Raw genomic sequence first — 15,665 nt, forward strand, 5'->3', positions numbered from 1 at the left:
GAAAACAGGATTGAGCAATAGATGGGGTTTTTCTTCTTTTTAGTTTTTTACTATACCTCAGTGTAACATAATATAATCAAAGGCAGTCAAGCTGCTAAGAAGGGATATTTTTTTTTATTTTATAGTGTATCAAAATACCACAAAAATTGCAGAAACCCAAGAGGTATTCCAGAGGTCTGGTTACATCAGGTTGCACTGGCACATGTCTGTAATTTCTAGGTAGAGCCATCCAGTGATAATTGGCTGAATTTCGTGTATCATTTTCTCAAGTACTGGTTCTTACTTTGACTCTGATTTCCACATCCCTTGCTTCTTATTCCTTCATCTTTCCAGCAACCAACTTTTTCAGCTTTCCCAAATTCTCTGCCAGTAACATTCAATTGAAAATTGTGTTTGAATTCAGGTACTGTTTTCAGGAGGTTTAAAATGGAGATGATTGGAGAAATCTGGAAGCAGCAACAGAAAAAGCAGTTGATCCACTGAGTACTTTTAACAAGATAATAATAGAAAACGTTTCTGCACTTTGGTCCATACAAACCAGGTGCCAGCAAACCACTGCCTGTGGTTTTGTTTGAGTTAGGTATTTCTGGACAGCCATGCTATGAACAAACAATAAAAAGAAAAGCAGCAAATCTGACAGGCTGGAACAACTGCGGACAAATCGTTGGTTCTGTCTGCTAACAAACAAAAGATGCTCACCACAGTTTGCTGCTGAAGCAATATCCAGGGGCATGAGACCTGGCAGAGGGGGTGGGAGGGACAAATGGGACCAGGGATAAGTTTCTGAAAAGCAGATTGAAAGCTAAGGATTGCTGAATTGATTTTTTGAAAAAGATGGTTGCTGGTAAGGGGCAGAAAAACATTAAATCAAGCAATTATACAGGCATAGAGAGACAAGGAAGCTTTTTCAGATGGAGGCTGAAACTGAGCTTTTGCAAGGAAAACTGACAGCAAAAGGTTATTTAGTTACATAAATAAGAAGAAAGCAATTTGAGAAAAATTGATCCAGTGTTGTTTCTTTAAAAAACATATTTTCTTTAAGGTGGAACCTAGTTAAGGAAAAGAGTATGTTTGATGTGGTCCTTGGAGGATTTACTGAAGATACATAGACATATTCAGGAAAATTGGGACAAAAACAATACAAAGGTTTAGGAATAAGGTAGAACATTTTAAATTGAAAAATGTAAATTCTGAGCCACTAATGTGTCCTTATAGAAAGAAGGTCAGTATCACCTTTTGCTGCATTAGGCAGAGCATTGCCAGCAGATTGGGAGAGCTGATCCTTCCCCTCTGCTCACCCCTGGTGAGACAGATCTAAAGTGTTGGGTTCAGTGCTGGGCTCCCCACTATGAGCCACGGAGCAAGTGACTCCAGTGTGGGGCCATAGAGGTGATAAGGGGACTGGAGTACCTGACATATAAGGAAAGGCAGAGAGAGCTGCGACTGCTCAGCCTGGAGAAGAGAAGGCTCAGGGGAATTTATCCATGTGCATAAATACCTGTTGGGGGGAGTAAAGACAACAGAGCCAGGCTCTTTCCAGTGACAGGATGAGAGGTAATGGATACAAACTGAAATACAAGAAATTTCATGTAAATATAAGACACTTTTTTACTGTGCAGGTGGTCCAACTCCACTCCTCAGAGAGGCTGTGGAGTCTCCATCCTTGATGACATTCAAAACCCAACTGGACACAGCTCTGAGCAACCTGCCCTCACTGACTGCTCTGAGCCTGTGTTTGGACCAGATGATCTTCACAGGTGCCTTCCTGCCTCAGTTGGTCTGTGATTCTAAATAGGAAGGAGGTAGAAAATACAGTATTTAGTACAAAAGACAACAAATATTTCTCTGCAAATACTTGTTGCTACTGCGACATAAAATAACAGTGATGTGTGAAAACACATTGCTACAATACACAAATATGTGTGACTGTAATCACAATGACACAATAGATAAAAGCTGAATATGAAACTAGACACAGAGGTAACAAAATAACCACAAAGGAGAAAAAATTAGACTAAAGATAAAGAAATATTTTTGTGCTCAAAGCAACTTTTGATAGTTGATACTTTGGGCTATATTGCCAACACTGCTGACATCCTCTATGTTTCTGAAATGACATCTGTAAATATTACATGACTCATTTTCTCAACTTGCAAAAGCACTTTATAGCAAGTACTAGTTTACATAACACTGTCAGGAAAACAAGACAATCTTTTAGATTGGGTTACACAAAAGGGAAATAAATTCAAGTGATTTCAGTAACTGTTAAAAAAAATTGCAAAATAAGAGAAAGCTAACCAAAGAAGGCAGCCACAGGTCAAGTAATAATATTTCCCTAGTAAAAGTTATTACTGGAACAAGTTTAAACACTGGCATCAAGAATCCCAAAAGAGCAGAGAGATGTCTGAAAATTAACAAGAGGTAGGAGGTTCAGGACAATGTGGATGACACAGGTTTTTATTTGTTTCTTTGTTTGTTTTAAAAAGCAATTATGAAACCAGGAAGAGTAGCAATAACACTTACCAAACTGAAAAGTTTAACTCCTAAGTCAGTATTAAGGAGTGTTTGTATCCTTCTAGGCATTCTAGAAATGTTGAAAAACAAAGGCCTGTGCAGTCAAGCAAAGTTGGTTATTTCCTTTTATTTTTTTTTCCTTTAAATTGTTTGTGTTAGGTAGTTTGCATCTTTCATGACTTGGTAAAAATACTTATTAGGAAAGAACTAGATAAATCATCAGAAATTAGAGCTGTTTAGTATTTGCACCATTTCAATTTTTTTTGGTCTTCTATCACACCAAGCTACTCAAACATCATTACTTAAAACATAGCAATTGTTACTTAAAAATTACAGTGACCCTACAGACATCTGTATCGTCATCAAACTGAGGAGCCATTCATGCCAAATCAGCCAAGGCAAAATGAAATAATAGAAGTTTGTAAAATAACTATACACACACAGATGCCATAAGATAAAGAGCACTTAGCGTCAGAGCATAGTTCACATTCTGCTATGGATTTACTGTTACAAGAAAGGAGGAAATATTTCACAACATCCCTGACTCACCCATGTGTGATACATAACGGAATCAATGGTCACAAAAATTTGTATCTAGCCTTGTATGAGAACACAGTACTTTGAACTGATACCTAGCAAAACTCAGGATTAAGGCTGCTTGCTGCCCTTAAAGCAGGTTGGTTGCTTATTGCTCACAGACTCTGGACTGCAGAGAAAAGTGGTCATATTATAGACAATGACCTCTCATAGCATTGAGGAGCTCTAGAGATGCTGCTAAGGTCAACTGTGTAAACAGAAGATCTGGGTTCTAACAGCTACCCTGCAGGACTGGTCGTTTTTGTTTAACTGTCTGAATCAGCAACATCAGTCTAAAGAAAAGACTAGGAGTGGACCATATCTTCGTATCTCCTGTTACATGCTACAATTTCTCCACAGACCCAGCTGTATCTCCAGAATGAAGCACCAGGTCTCCTGAAGAGCAGAAGCTGCTTGGTCACTGCCTTCCTGCCTTTCAGCTGTGGCTAAGGAGAGGACAGAGAAGAGATAACCTGTTGCTTGCTCTCCTGCCTCGGGATAAACCAAGCAGGTCTGACCAGCTCTGCATGGCAACTGAAGGGCACTTCCCATCCAAGATGCAGCTCTTAGAACAGCCCACAAAAGAGGAAAAATTACCACCACTCCTGATTCACAACTCTGGCAGCTACAGATTGACACAATCTGTACTGGTAGGCTACTGTCCTCATGAAATAACATGGGAGAGGGAGAGGGAGAGGGAGAGGGGATTTTGTCCTGTCATCTAAAAAAAATTGTTATGAAACCATTTAGGAATTGAGAAGCTCTTTCACCTGCAGACTAGAAGAAATCATCCTTTGACTTTTTTTTTTTTTTCACTTCTCCACTCCTCAGGCCCACAGCCACAGAAGAATATTGGACTTCCCTGCTGCAGGTGGCATGGCTTATGTTTAAAGGCACAAAGGTGAGAGGAACAGTTTGAGCCTCTTGACATTTGCATTAGTGAGATAAGACATATATTATAAGATTTGCTAAGAATTGGACACTCCACCCTTGCACTGTTTCTCTGGCAGAGCACATTCCAGTTCCTCATTGCCTCCTGAGGTAAATGAACTGAGCATTGCTCATAAACTCGTAGAATGAACGTTCTCATGATCAGTGAAATTTGTTACAAACAAGACAGTCTCCAAACTCGAGTCAACAAAAGAAAGGCAGAGCGACTGTCTAACAAATACAGTATCCACACATCAGCCACTGTACCTGCAGGACACCACACATACAGGGAAAACAGCTTCTCATACTTCTTCCACAACAGCCTTTTCTGCAATGATTGACTGCTGCATACCAGATTTCTTTGGGAGGCTGGGTGTTTCAAGTTTACATGATGAGGGGTCTTTGCATAGCCAAAAGTGCACAGGGTGTTTCTTTCAGATGTTTTCTGAATAACAATGTAAATCTGATCTTCAAATTTTATGGGACTGACCTGGAGAAAAGCTAATACTTCAAACTAAAAATAACTTCTCTGAGTTAATCCATTTTGATGGAAAAAAATCTCATTTATTTGCCAAAATATATAGCTCTGAACTGACTTTAAAGCATCTGAAAGGTTCAGTGCTTAATTCTGTTATGTAATTCTTAAATCCTTCCTCTCCTGCCCAGCAAGCTGTCATGAGAAATATGCTTTGTTACTCGAGATCACCTGTTTCACATATGCTGTCTCAGCTGTCAAAATGATAAAAAGTAAAACCTTCTGCTGACATGTATAAGGAAAACATAGCATTTCACCCACAGAAGAGCTCTTTGTTTTATATCAGCCTTCTAATTATTACAAAATTTTAAAGAGGAAGAGGCAAAAAGAAAGTAAGAATCAGTCCTTCCAGGAGAAGGTATGGAAAAAAAAAATCCTTTTATTTGGATGTTAAAAGAGGGTAATGAGGTAACCTTCTGAGTTCCCTCCCAGTTGAAGTTATTCTATGAAAATGAATGGTGTTAAACTCTTAGAAAGCTGCTTACTATGTTATGCTATTTGATGTATACTGTGGTATTTTTTTAATATAATATCTGGAAATATTATTATATAAAACTTTACACATTTATATTACATATATAATAAGACACTAAATCATATATATTATGTACATATGTAATAATTATAATTATTTAATGTTAAAATTTATTTTCAAAAGTTCATGTCATGCTTTAAAATACTGTTGTGAATGAATTAGAACTGTACTTCCCTATATTTCAAATGCTTCTGAGATTTCTAACACTCTGTCCTCTTTTGTCCTCAGACTCACATGCTCCACCATTAATCATCTGAGAACTTTGTACAAAATGGAAGTAGGTTTTTCTGTTTATTCACTGTTTATCTTGTTTACAAAAGTACAGCAAGCAAAGATAGTAAGCAAAGATATCCAAAAGAAATGCATTTTGATGTTAAAATTTTAATCTAGTTTCTTTCTAAGTAAGCAGTGACAAAGCAAAGCAAAGCAAAGCAAACAAACACACATGCACAAACATCAAGCACATTTTAAGGACCCCGAAGGAGAAATGCGTGTCTCCTTTCCTTCTTAAATTCACTGCAAAAGCTTCCTTTGACTGCAGGGGGAGCAAGAATTTTCCTAAAGTATTTTTAAAACATTCGGCTGTGGTTCACACTCACTGTGCGGTGTCTTGGTCATTAGCCACATAACTATTTCTGCATAGACTATAAAGAATAAACTGTATCAATAGTATATGAAATGAAACTGAGCGGTGTGTCGCCTCCGGCTGACTCCCTGTCTCAAACAATATGGTAGAAATGAATGCATAAAAGAGGCTAAAGTTAGCAATTAAAATTCTTTGTATCATTATACCAAAAATATAATCTCATACAAAATAAACAGTCAGCTATTAATTTATCTTAGAATAATAGGAACCTTATAAGGTCATTAGAACTTCTGCAATAAGTAGATTAATTTTACCACTGCTACACTGATGTTCATTGTCTGAACGTTTAGCCTTATTTTATCTATGCCCCTATTATCTTTTGTCCTAATAGCCTCAATAAGGAGTATATACAGACAAATCACTCTTTTGTAATCATTAGAATGTTATTAAATTTCGTAGAAGAATCTTCTATGCAAGAAGAATTCAGCTTCTGGAAGTTAACGTGCTCACAAAGATGACTCACAAACAAGGCAGCTGGAGCAGTTTCCACCCTAGCTCTCAACTCTGCCCATAAAGATCTTCTGTTCCTGCAGAGGAGTGTTGTAACCTGGAGAGAACCAAATGCCTATGAGTAGGCTGTTCTGGTAATGGTGAGCATTATTGGAATTAGACATAAGTTAAAAACAAGTAATTGCAATATGAATATGTAAGTACATTCTGTTAACGAACCAGTGCTAGGTAGACTGAAATGTCAAAGCCCCTGGAATATGAGGGAATAACATGACTACTGTGTGCTGCAGTTATCAGGAACTTACCTTAGGAAACATGATCAGAAAACTATATTTTGAGGTATATTTAAAAAACAAAAACAAAAAAAAACACCAAACAAAAACAAACAAACAAACAAACAAAAAAAAACACACAAAAAAAAAAAAACCAGGAACCTTGCTGTTGGAAAAACCATTCAGCCATTGTGTAAGATTCACATAATTTGACCATGTACATAACTGCATAATAACCTATTGAAACAGTCATAACTGATAGCATAGGTGAAGCCATCTTCACGTTGCATACATAATCCCGTAACAAGCATCTCCTGTTGCACAAACATCTGTGCTTATGGATCCAGTACGCAAATCTGACTGCTCTGGTTGCCTGCAACGCTACATGCATAAGTGTGACATTATGGTCACTCCAGGGAAAGACATCCCTTATGTTTGCCTCTGGCCCACCACCCCGCCCTTCAGGCTTGGCTGCAATCCCGCTGGCTCTGACAGAGTGGGTACTAACACTAACTAGCGTTACCCTGGGTTTCCTGGACTGTAGCAGGCTGGTTCCTGTGCTGGGTCAGGACTGTGTGGTGAACAGTTCAACCACACCTTGTAGGAGAGGAGCAAGAATAGTTGAACCAGTCACTGTTTCAGACAAGCGATTTTCTTCTTTTTGTGTGTTGTGCTCCTTCAGCATTGCACCAGGAAAGTGCATTCTTTAGACTAGCTGTCCTAAGTGATGTTTAAGATATGTAGTCTCAACAGATGCTCCAAAAGCACACAATAAATTATCAAAATGTCAAATTCAGTCTTTGAAGACCAGTCCACATATCCCCTTTCTTTATGGCTGACTGGGCTTTTTTCCCTAATGATATATACTAGGTAGGTTTCAACTTTCTTACACTCTCCTCTGGATGCTCTACAGCTTTCTTTACCTCACAACCTTCATTGATAGCTTCACTGATAGCTTTGCTAGCTTCCTCCCTGCCTTTTTCTTGTAGATTATTTTAGCCAATTCCATCTGAGTTTCTTCTCTTTGTAGAACTAAGCTGTTTTTCTCCCCCTCAAGCATAGCTTTGAGGTTCTGCTTTGACAATCCCAGAAAGAAATATATGCAGTATCTTCCAAATTAATTTCAAATCCAAATCCAATTCAATCCCCAATTCAAACACAACACGTTCAAAAAGATTGGTGTCCCCAGCTTACACAGCAAATGAGTTTTCTGACTCAGGAAGAAACTTGTGCATTATATGTATCTGTCTCTACTCCTTTGAACCTAGAACTCCAAAATAAAGAGCACAAGTTTCAGGAACATCTCCTGCTGTGCATGCCATCACATCAGTGTCAGACTTTGGCATTAGAAAGGATCCAAAACTCTGGATCAGTTCTTTTGTACCCTGGTCCCTGGAAGCATTGATTGAACTGAGACCTCCTCATCTGACATCTCCTTCCACAACTTCTCCCAACTCTTGAGTGTTGACTGAAGATGTCCAAGGAACTTTTGTTTCTTAACATCCCATTGTCACTTCAGGAGGTTCCAGGCTAGGCTTCAAAGCCCTTTGCCAATAACACCAAGGCCTTGAAGGGGAAGTAAAAGAAGAAAAGAAGGTTCAAGTGCTTGGATTGATTCAGCCCACAGAACTGTTTACAGATCCTTCTACATCAGCTAGTGCTGCTGAAAGAATGAAAAACAAAAAAAAAGTTACTAAGATAAACCTTTTAGATTTTCTGCAAGACTCATTCTCCTTTAGAATCAAGGCTAGGACTGTCCGGGGTTCTCTTCTTCCTAGAACCCAAACACCATCAGAGCAGGGATGCTTCTCACACAAGATGTTCAGCCCCTTCTGTCCTGATAGTGGTGCTGATCAGTCCTGGATTCTGTGAAGCCCAGTATTTTTCTGTGCTTCTGAACACTGCTTTTTTTTCCTGAAAATGGCCCGTTTATCTCCAAGCCAGAAAGGATTTCTCACCCTACATACAGAACCCCTAGATTCACAACATAAATTCAGGGTATTTTCTTAATCTCTTGTGAAAGGTATTCCCAAATGTTATGGTACTGCTGGAGGAGTCAGTAACACTGAACAGCGTTTACAGGACAACATCCAACCACCAATCTCTCCAGAATGTCTATAGCTATAAATCAGGCTCCGCTGGACTCTTCTTAACTACTCGGTGATCTTCTGCAGAAGTAGTGAACTGTAAATATCAAGTCCTTACTGGTATTACAGAGTTTTTGTTTAAACATCCACCCTCTTCTTTCATTTAGGGAAATAGTTAGAAAACTCAAATATATATATAAAAAGATTAGAGCCATAAAAACAGGAGAAAAGTTTTACTCTGGCAGCAAATCTTAACTCTGGGTTATCCAATTACCATATCAAGCTTTGCTCCTGGGTCTTCACTCCTTTATTTTAAACCATCTGTGTAGTTTACAGATCTGCTTAACTACCAGCCTAGTAGCAATTTCTACCCATTCCTCAGCTGTTAGCTGGGAGGAAATGAAATGGAGAGGAAATGAAAGCGTATCTCTGATGTCTACCTACAGTCTTGTCATGGAATAAAAGGGAGTAGAGCTAGAGCATGGCTACAGGTTCTCAGTACTGAGTGCTTGTTACACTTCCTTATCCTCAAAAAAAGTCACAGAACCACAGAATTGTTTGTGCTGGAAGGAAGAACAGGTGCTACCTCCCGTTCAAAGCAGGCCCAGCTACAGCAGTATGGTCAGGCCTTGCCCAGCTGCATATCCTGAAGGATGGAAACTTTACAGCCTCTCTGTGAATCTGCTCCACTGTTTGACAACTCTGACTGTGGGGGGGGAAAGGTGAAAAAAAATAAAAAAGTTGCTTCTTTCTAGCCATCTTTTACATCTAAACAGAATTACATGTCTTCCAACTGGTGTCCCTTCACTCCTGTCTTATCACCCTCCCACTAGGTAGCTACAGGCAGCAGTAAGATGTCCCCTAAACCTTCTCTTCTTATGGCTGAGCACACATGGCTCCTTAGATGCTCTTCGTACATTATCTACCAGTTCCCAAGTTCCCAAGAACTCCAGCTGCTGGTAACGAACATCATTTTGCCTTATGATATAACCAGAGCATAAAGCATCTCCAGAAGACCTCTGTATAGCTGAGCTTTCCCATCAGTTTTATAAGAGATACACTAGTTTTGGGATGTAAAATTGAAAATAGAAATGTATTAAAGTTATTCTCAAAACCAGACAGTACAATTCAGTCTCCATGACAATAATGTAGCTATTAATATCTCCAGAATTTCCCAACAGATAGCTAACATTTGATTTGATGATATGAAGGCCAAAGGTCTGTGAGCAGCTGAGGCAATCTAAGAGGTTGCAGTTGCTGAATATTTCATACTGTCCCTTGTCTCCTCCACATCATCTCTTACTTATTCTTAACCTTTCCCATGCTCCTAGCTTGTGGAAAGCTCTGCTTTTGCACCAGCTCTGGCACTCATTACAGTAAGTGAGTCAATTCAGCTTCTTGGCAGAAAACAATCTGCTTTTTTTGTCTGGGTATGTTTTCTGCCATATTAATGAGCTCAGACAACTCAAGAAAGGACCCCACAAAAACCAGACCCATTGCACAATAAGCAGAAACTACACAGCCAGGATCAGGATGGTAGTGGCAAAACCATCATCTTTTAGGACCTATATGCAGCTAGATCAACTTACCCAGTAGAATCCTGTCTCTGCTGTTTATTATTATTGTTCAGTCATGTTCTCTCTGAGGTCACCAGGAATGCAGCTACTGATTCCTGAGAAAGGCAGTGGCTGAGGAATGCTGTGCCTTTGGACCTGAGAGAAAGCAGCCCTTTACTTCTGCTCTGCTAAGGACTTGCTGAATGACCACTGGCCAGTAATTTAGCTGCTCTGAGCCTTTCTCCATATCTGAAAAAAAAATGCTAGAAGCATTACACTTCTCAAGAGATTTTGTAGAGATAATACATCAAAAGCTTTTGAAATTCATGGACAAAGAAATGTATGGATCCTGGAGCCATATAATTACCTAGAGTAAATATAACAAACAAACCATATAACAATTGGTGCTAAACTCTCGATGCCCTGAGAATGTTGCACAGCAATTCAGCATGCAATAACCAAACTGAAACAGAGAACCAAAAGTGGGATATATTTTCTTAAGTATACTAAATATGTATTTTCCTTAATATAATTAAATATATTTCTACAAAATTAATATATGTATTATGATGGTATATGTATTACGATGGTATATATATGTATATATGATGGTATGTTTTAATAAACACTGTCCTTCTGTACTCTCTGTAGACATATGGTACTTCTCAATTGAAACTTTATTTTTTCTGCTTTGCTTTAGTTCTTCTGCATGATGTAAAAGCTCAGGTTAGTGCAGGATTAACAGAATTTGTTTAAATCCAGTGTAGCGACAGTCTCAGGGTTCTCATACAATTCCGCTGTTGTTTCTTGGTTTTAATACCTTCACCACATATGGAAACTGGAGCCTGGAGTGTGTATCACTGAATTTTCAATCCTGAGCTAGGATTGGAGGTAAAAGAGTCAAATATCAGTATTTAGAGCAATTCACGTTTTTCTAACCCTACTATCATAACTAGCAATTTCACTTAAGTTTATACATGTGAAAAGATGCCCTGTGTGAGCAGCAGGTGCCTTGCCTCTGCTAACTTGAAAGCTAAAGTAAAGAACAGAATGAGCCTACGATAACTGGTTCTAACATCTGTTTAAGGAGCAGGAACTAGATTAACTCATTTGATAAAAAGCAAAATACAGCAAAATACAGCTGCTATAAATTCAGTAGAAAACTCAGTTTTAACGCTTCCCTTCAATGCAGTGTACATTTTCATTCAGGAGAAAATTTTGCAGTAAGTTGCCATATTTTTGTATGGAAGCTAGAAGACCAAGTATCTCAGAGTTATGGATTCTGAAGCACAAAGTATTTGGTATACCACTAATGGATATTTATATTTCTCTGAATTATTTGGTTTAACTCCCAAGAATGCTTACCTCTATGTATATAGAATTTTGGTTGTTGGGTTTTTTTTCTGATTTCCCCATTTTTATTTAAATAATACTATGCATGTAAAGATTTATTGGCTTAATAACTGTTTTTCAAAGTACTTAGTATTAGTTGTCTTTAAATTGTGAATTTATTTTGTTTATTTTTGTTCACCAGAAAGACAGCAACTGCAACAATTCCTCAGGGTTTGAACAGTGTGAGAGTGGTTCTAAATATAAAATGTCATTCAGGGAAAACTATTGTCTAATATCAGGTCAGAAGCAAAACACATCCTGCGAGATATTCATTGCATCACCACAGTTACGGCTTCACAATAAAATTGTTCTTGCCAAATAGTGACAGAGTACTGCATGTGGACACCTTCCAAAATAAACCTAGGCAACAGAACATAGAGTTGTTCATTCTAATCTCCTTCCTCTGGGTCTGTAAAAAGGTTCCCTGCATACGGGTGCTGCAGACAATCTGTAGAAATGTAAGGGCATTGGATGCCAAGGTCATGATCTGTTTGTGCTTGCTCCCTGAGCCAGTGAGGGAGACTGAATTTATCCATGTGTGCAGGCATACACACTCTCACACATACCACTCATCTTCCCAGTAGGCAAAAGGGTGTACGTGGCAGCGTGACTCCTTATTCTGGCACACTACACTTTATATCTACACCTGTTCCAAGCTAGTTCAAAATATTTGCCTTCAGCTCTTCCTGGGGGAACACAAAGATCAGACATCAGTAAGGAATGAGCCGAGCCCTTTCTGTCACTAAGAGGTAGAAGGGAAAGACATGAAGACCTCTGGCATCCACTCAAATTCACACTGTATCACGTGCTTGGAGTAGCCTGACACAGTCACATTGTGTCCTTAACCTGAGGTCAATAAAAAAGAATCAGCCAGAAAGAGCAGAATGTAATTACCAACATCACTCCATTCTGCTGAGATGGGAAAAAAAACCCAAACCAAAAGCAAACAACTGGGTTTATTTGATATTGAAAATAGTTCTTTAGAAACCAAATTATGTTGTCTCTGAAAAATTCATTGTAAATATTTATGTGCTTAATGAATGCATTTCAAATGTGTTCGCTACCTAAAAATATCCAAAAAAAACAGTGGGGCTATATTCAGAGGTGGAGAAAACTTCCATTCAAGTTCAGTCTGCAGAACAAGATGTCAAAAAGCTGCATTTGGAACAAGAGCACCATTTGCAGGAATGCACACTGCACGGGCAGCAGAAAACAAGCATCATCTTCATAAATGTTTTTGGGGAATCAAATTCAACTTTTTTGTAATTGTTCTCCAAAATCAATGGGAGCCTCCATTATTTCTACCAAGCTTGAGATTGTTATAGTAACTTCCAAAATCTCTCCTTCTGTCATGAATAATATATGCAAGGCTCCCAACTAGCACTTGCTAGATATGAGCTTGGTTTTTTTCCCTCCATTTTTTATGTTATTCAGTAGGGGAATATAATAGCTAATCTGAGATCCAAGCCATAAGCAGAAGAAATTAGTCCTCACGGATATCCATGCTCCTTCCTTTAAAGGCAGCTAATTTCTTTAAAACTATCTCGGCAGAGTGTGGCTTCACACCATCTCACCATAAAGGTACAGCCACAACTCCACCCTTCCTTCCCCTGCAGGCAGCTTCCCTGGTACAGTGCCCAATATCTGTACCAATAACTCTGCAAATAGCAATGCTCATGTATTGTATAACAAATACCACAGGAAAAACCAAACCTGTTCTCTTCAAACACTGAATAGAAATGTAAAAGAAGGGGAAGTACACTGTTGACTGAGTTAGCAAGAGTAAGATATTCTCCCTGACTCTGTTTTCCAGTTTTGGACAAATTCTTCCCCCTTCTGTCTGTACTGTTGTGTGTCTGTTGCAGGTTAAAGAAATGGCATAGGTTATCATTGCCACCCCTCCTGCTCCCAGTCTATGAAAATGCACAGGCACTGCTAAAGAACACCCAAGAAAATGGTAGATCTGCACCTCCTTGAAAATTTCTGTAAGTCCGTGATCTTTATACATTTTACATAGGTGCAGTAGTATTTCATGTTTTGTATAAATATCAGTCATGATATTGCTTCCTCCCTTTTTGGATCCAGAGACCTCAACCTTTGCTGAAAATAGTCATGTCTTATCCTGACTTAAGATACGTTCAAAACACCATACAACAGTTTTTAAAAGAGACAAATAATACAAATCCCATGCTTTTCCTAGCAATTATACTCATTACTTCAGACTTAACTAAGACCCCATGAGATTAATTCCTTGAATCACTGATCTACATGGAGATGCTGTAGTTCTGCATAAACTTTTCAAGTCAGCTGCAGTTGTTGCCCATGGGTTTAGAGTAGAAGCTGACTGCAGCATACACTGTGACAACTGAAGGAAGTAGCTGGAGGGTCTCTTGCAAACCCGGGAGGGATCATTACGACCTTCTAGCATGACCTGCTGTGGATCCTTCTCTGTGGGTTGAGGTACATCTCTGAGCAATTTGACTTCTGAACTACAGCTTAAGTTCCAAGACAAAATAGCAGCCTTGTTTATCACATTTTAGAATAATAGACAATCCTTCATGTTGGTAAGTGGTTGCAGCGTTTCATTACTCTCACTCTTGAAAATATAGGATCTTATTACTAAACTGTATTTGTATCATTTCACATTTTGTAATTATGGGCTGCAATTAAATCCCTTGCTATCTATTACACATTAGCAGATAGTGCTCTTCTCATCCCAGCCAAGGCTCCTAGATGCTAGCTGAAGGACTAACAAACAAAAAAAGGTATGTTAGAAGCATTGGGTAAGATGTCATGCAAAACACTGCTGTCATGCACCGATTACAATCACCTCACTGGAGTTGGACTCAGGTGGATGTTTATTGGTGACAGTTTATTAAATAGGCCAAAGCCCATACACAAGCTTGTTTTAACTATTTTGCTAAATACAGTCACATAGATCATAACTAACACATGCATAGGGAAGGCGATATGACCTGTCACCGTTTCTTTTCCTCTGCAGATTCATGTCACCATGCATAAGGGAAGATGTCCAGCATAGTGTGAGGGTCTCAGGCCAGATGAGAAGGAGCTCCAAGGAGGCCCGTCAATTTTGCCAACTATATACCCGTTTGACACATGGTGTTTTGTGGTAAGCAGGGAGGGTTGGCCTCAACTGGTCTCAAACCAACAAGCATGTATTTACAAAAAAGGGAAGCAAGACTGACGTTGTCCCTCCAGAGATTTTTCCCCTGTACATACTGGGGCCCTTTCTGGTACCTTGTTTGGATATCTTACCCGCTAGTGTTGGTTTTACTTCATTCTCTGGTTAACTTCCCCTTTATGGGTACTTCCAGGGGCTGCTCAGGCTCTTGACATGAGTGCTAGGCCATGAGCACTTTCTGATAGATAAGGTGACTGGAGGGGCAGAGGAGTATTTTCTGCACTGCTGGGGCCTTATCACTATCAACCACAGGCTGACCATTGGGCCTCTGCCTGGCTCCATCCTACAGTCTAGTGAAAAAATATTTGCCCATCTTCAGCGGCTGTGGGTCTGGGGTTGTCTCCCACAGTCACACAAAACACCACCAAGTGGCAGCAATCAGATTTTGCTTGCAAGCAGCAATGAGGACAGAACCCCATGAGTTTGGACAACTATCACTAATGGGGAGTTGCAACAAAGCAAATATATTTAAAGGTGACTGTGGGGGCTGACTTACCAGCAACACGTGTCACTAGGTAACTTCTCATGTGCTTTACTCAGCGTTATTAGCTTTTGCAATTCTATTACGGGTCTTGCAACACCAGCAGTTTTTCTTGAAGCACTAGTTACCAACATGTTCTAAGGAAGCAGGACCAAGACCCCATTTTTTAAAGTTAATGCCTATTTTTGCTTAACGGAAGGTAAGGCTTTGAAAGATGAAACAAGGCCCTTGGGGCTGCTAACGTTTTTCAGCCGGTGTCACGGCTATGGTGACTCATTTCTTAACGCCGCCTCAGCAGTCTTCACTCTCGACGTAAAATTTCCAGCGGACATCCCGGCTCGGCGCGTCCCGAGCGCTCCCCCTCCGCGGCCGCATCCCGCCTCGGAGCGGCAACGCCGCCGGCTGCACCAGAACGGCCGGCCGGGCCCGCGAGGGGTTTCTTTCCGACTACAAGCGAAACGGGTTTCTCCCGAGGGAACGGAGCCGCGG

The 15,665-nt window shown here is 39.6% G+C and overlaps 1 long non-coding RNA gene across 1 annotated transcript; it reads left to right on the top strand.

The window, feature by feature from the left end:
• The first annotated feature begins 3,676 nt into the window (after window positions 1-3,676).
• On the top strand, window positions 3,677-5,431 carry LOC113478126. The gene is made up of 3 exons (XR_003398002.1): window positions 3,677-3,740; window positions 3,922-3,991; window positions 5,319-5,431. It is a non-coding gene; the product is annotated as an uncharacterized LOC113478126 (long non-coding RNA).
• Window positions 5,432-15,665: the final 10,234 nt, after the last annotated feature.

This window comes from Athene cunicularia (genome assembly GCF_003259725.1).
Source record: "Athene cunicularia isolate RWA chromosome 1 unlocalized genomic scaffold, athCun1 chr1_part1, whole genome shotgun sequence".
In the NCBI taxonomy this organism is placed as follows: Eukaryota; Metazoa; Chordata; class Aves; order Strigiformes; family Strigidae; genus Athene; species Athene cunicularia.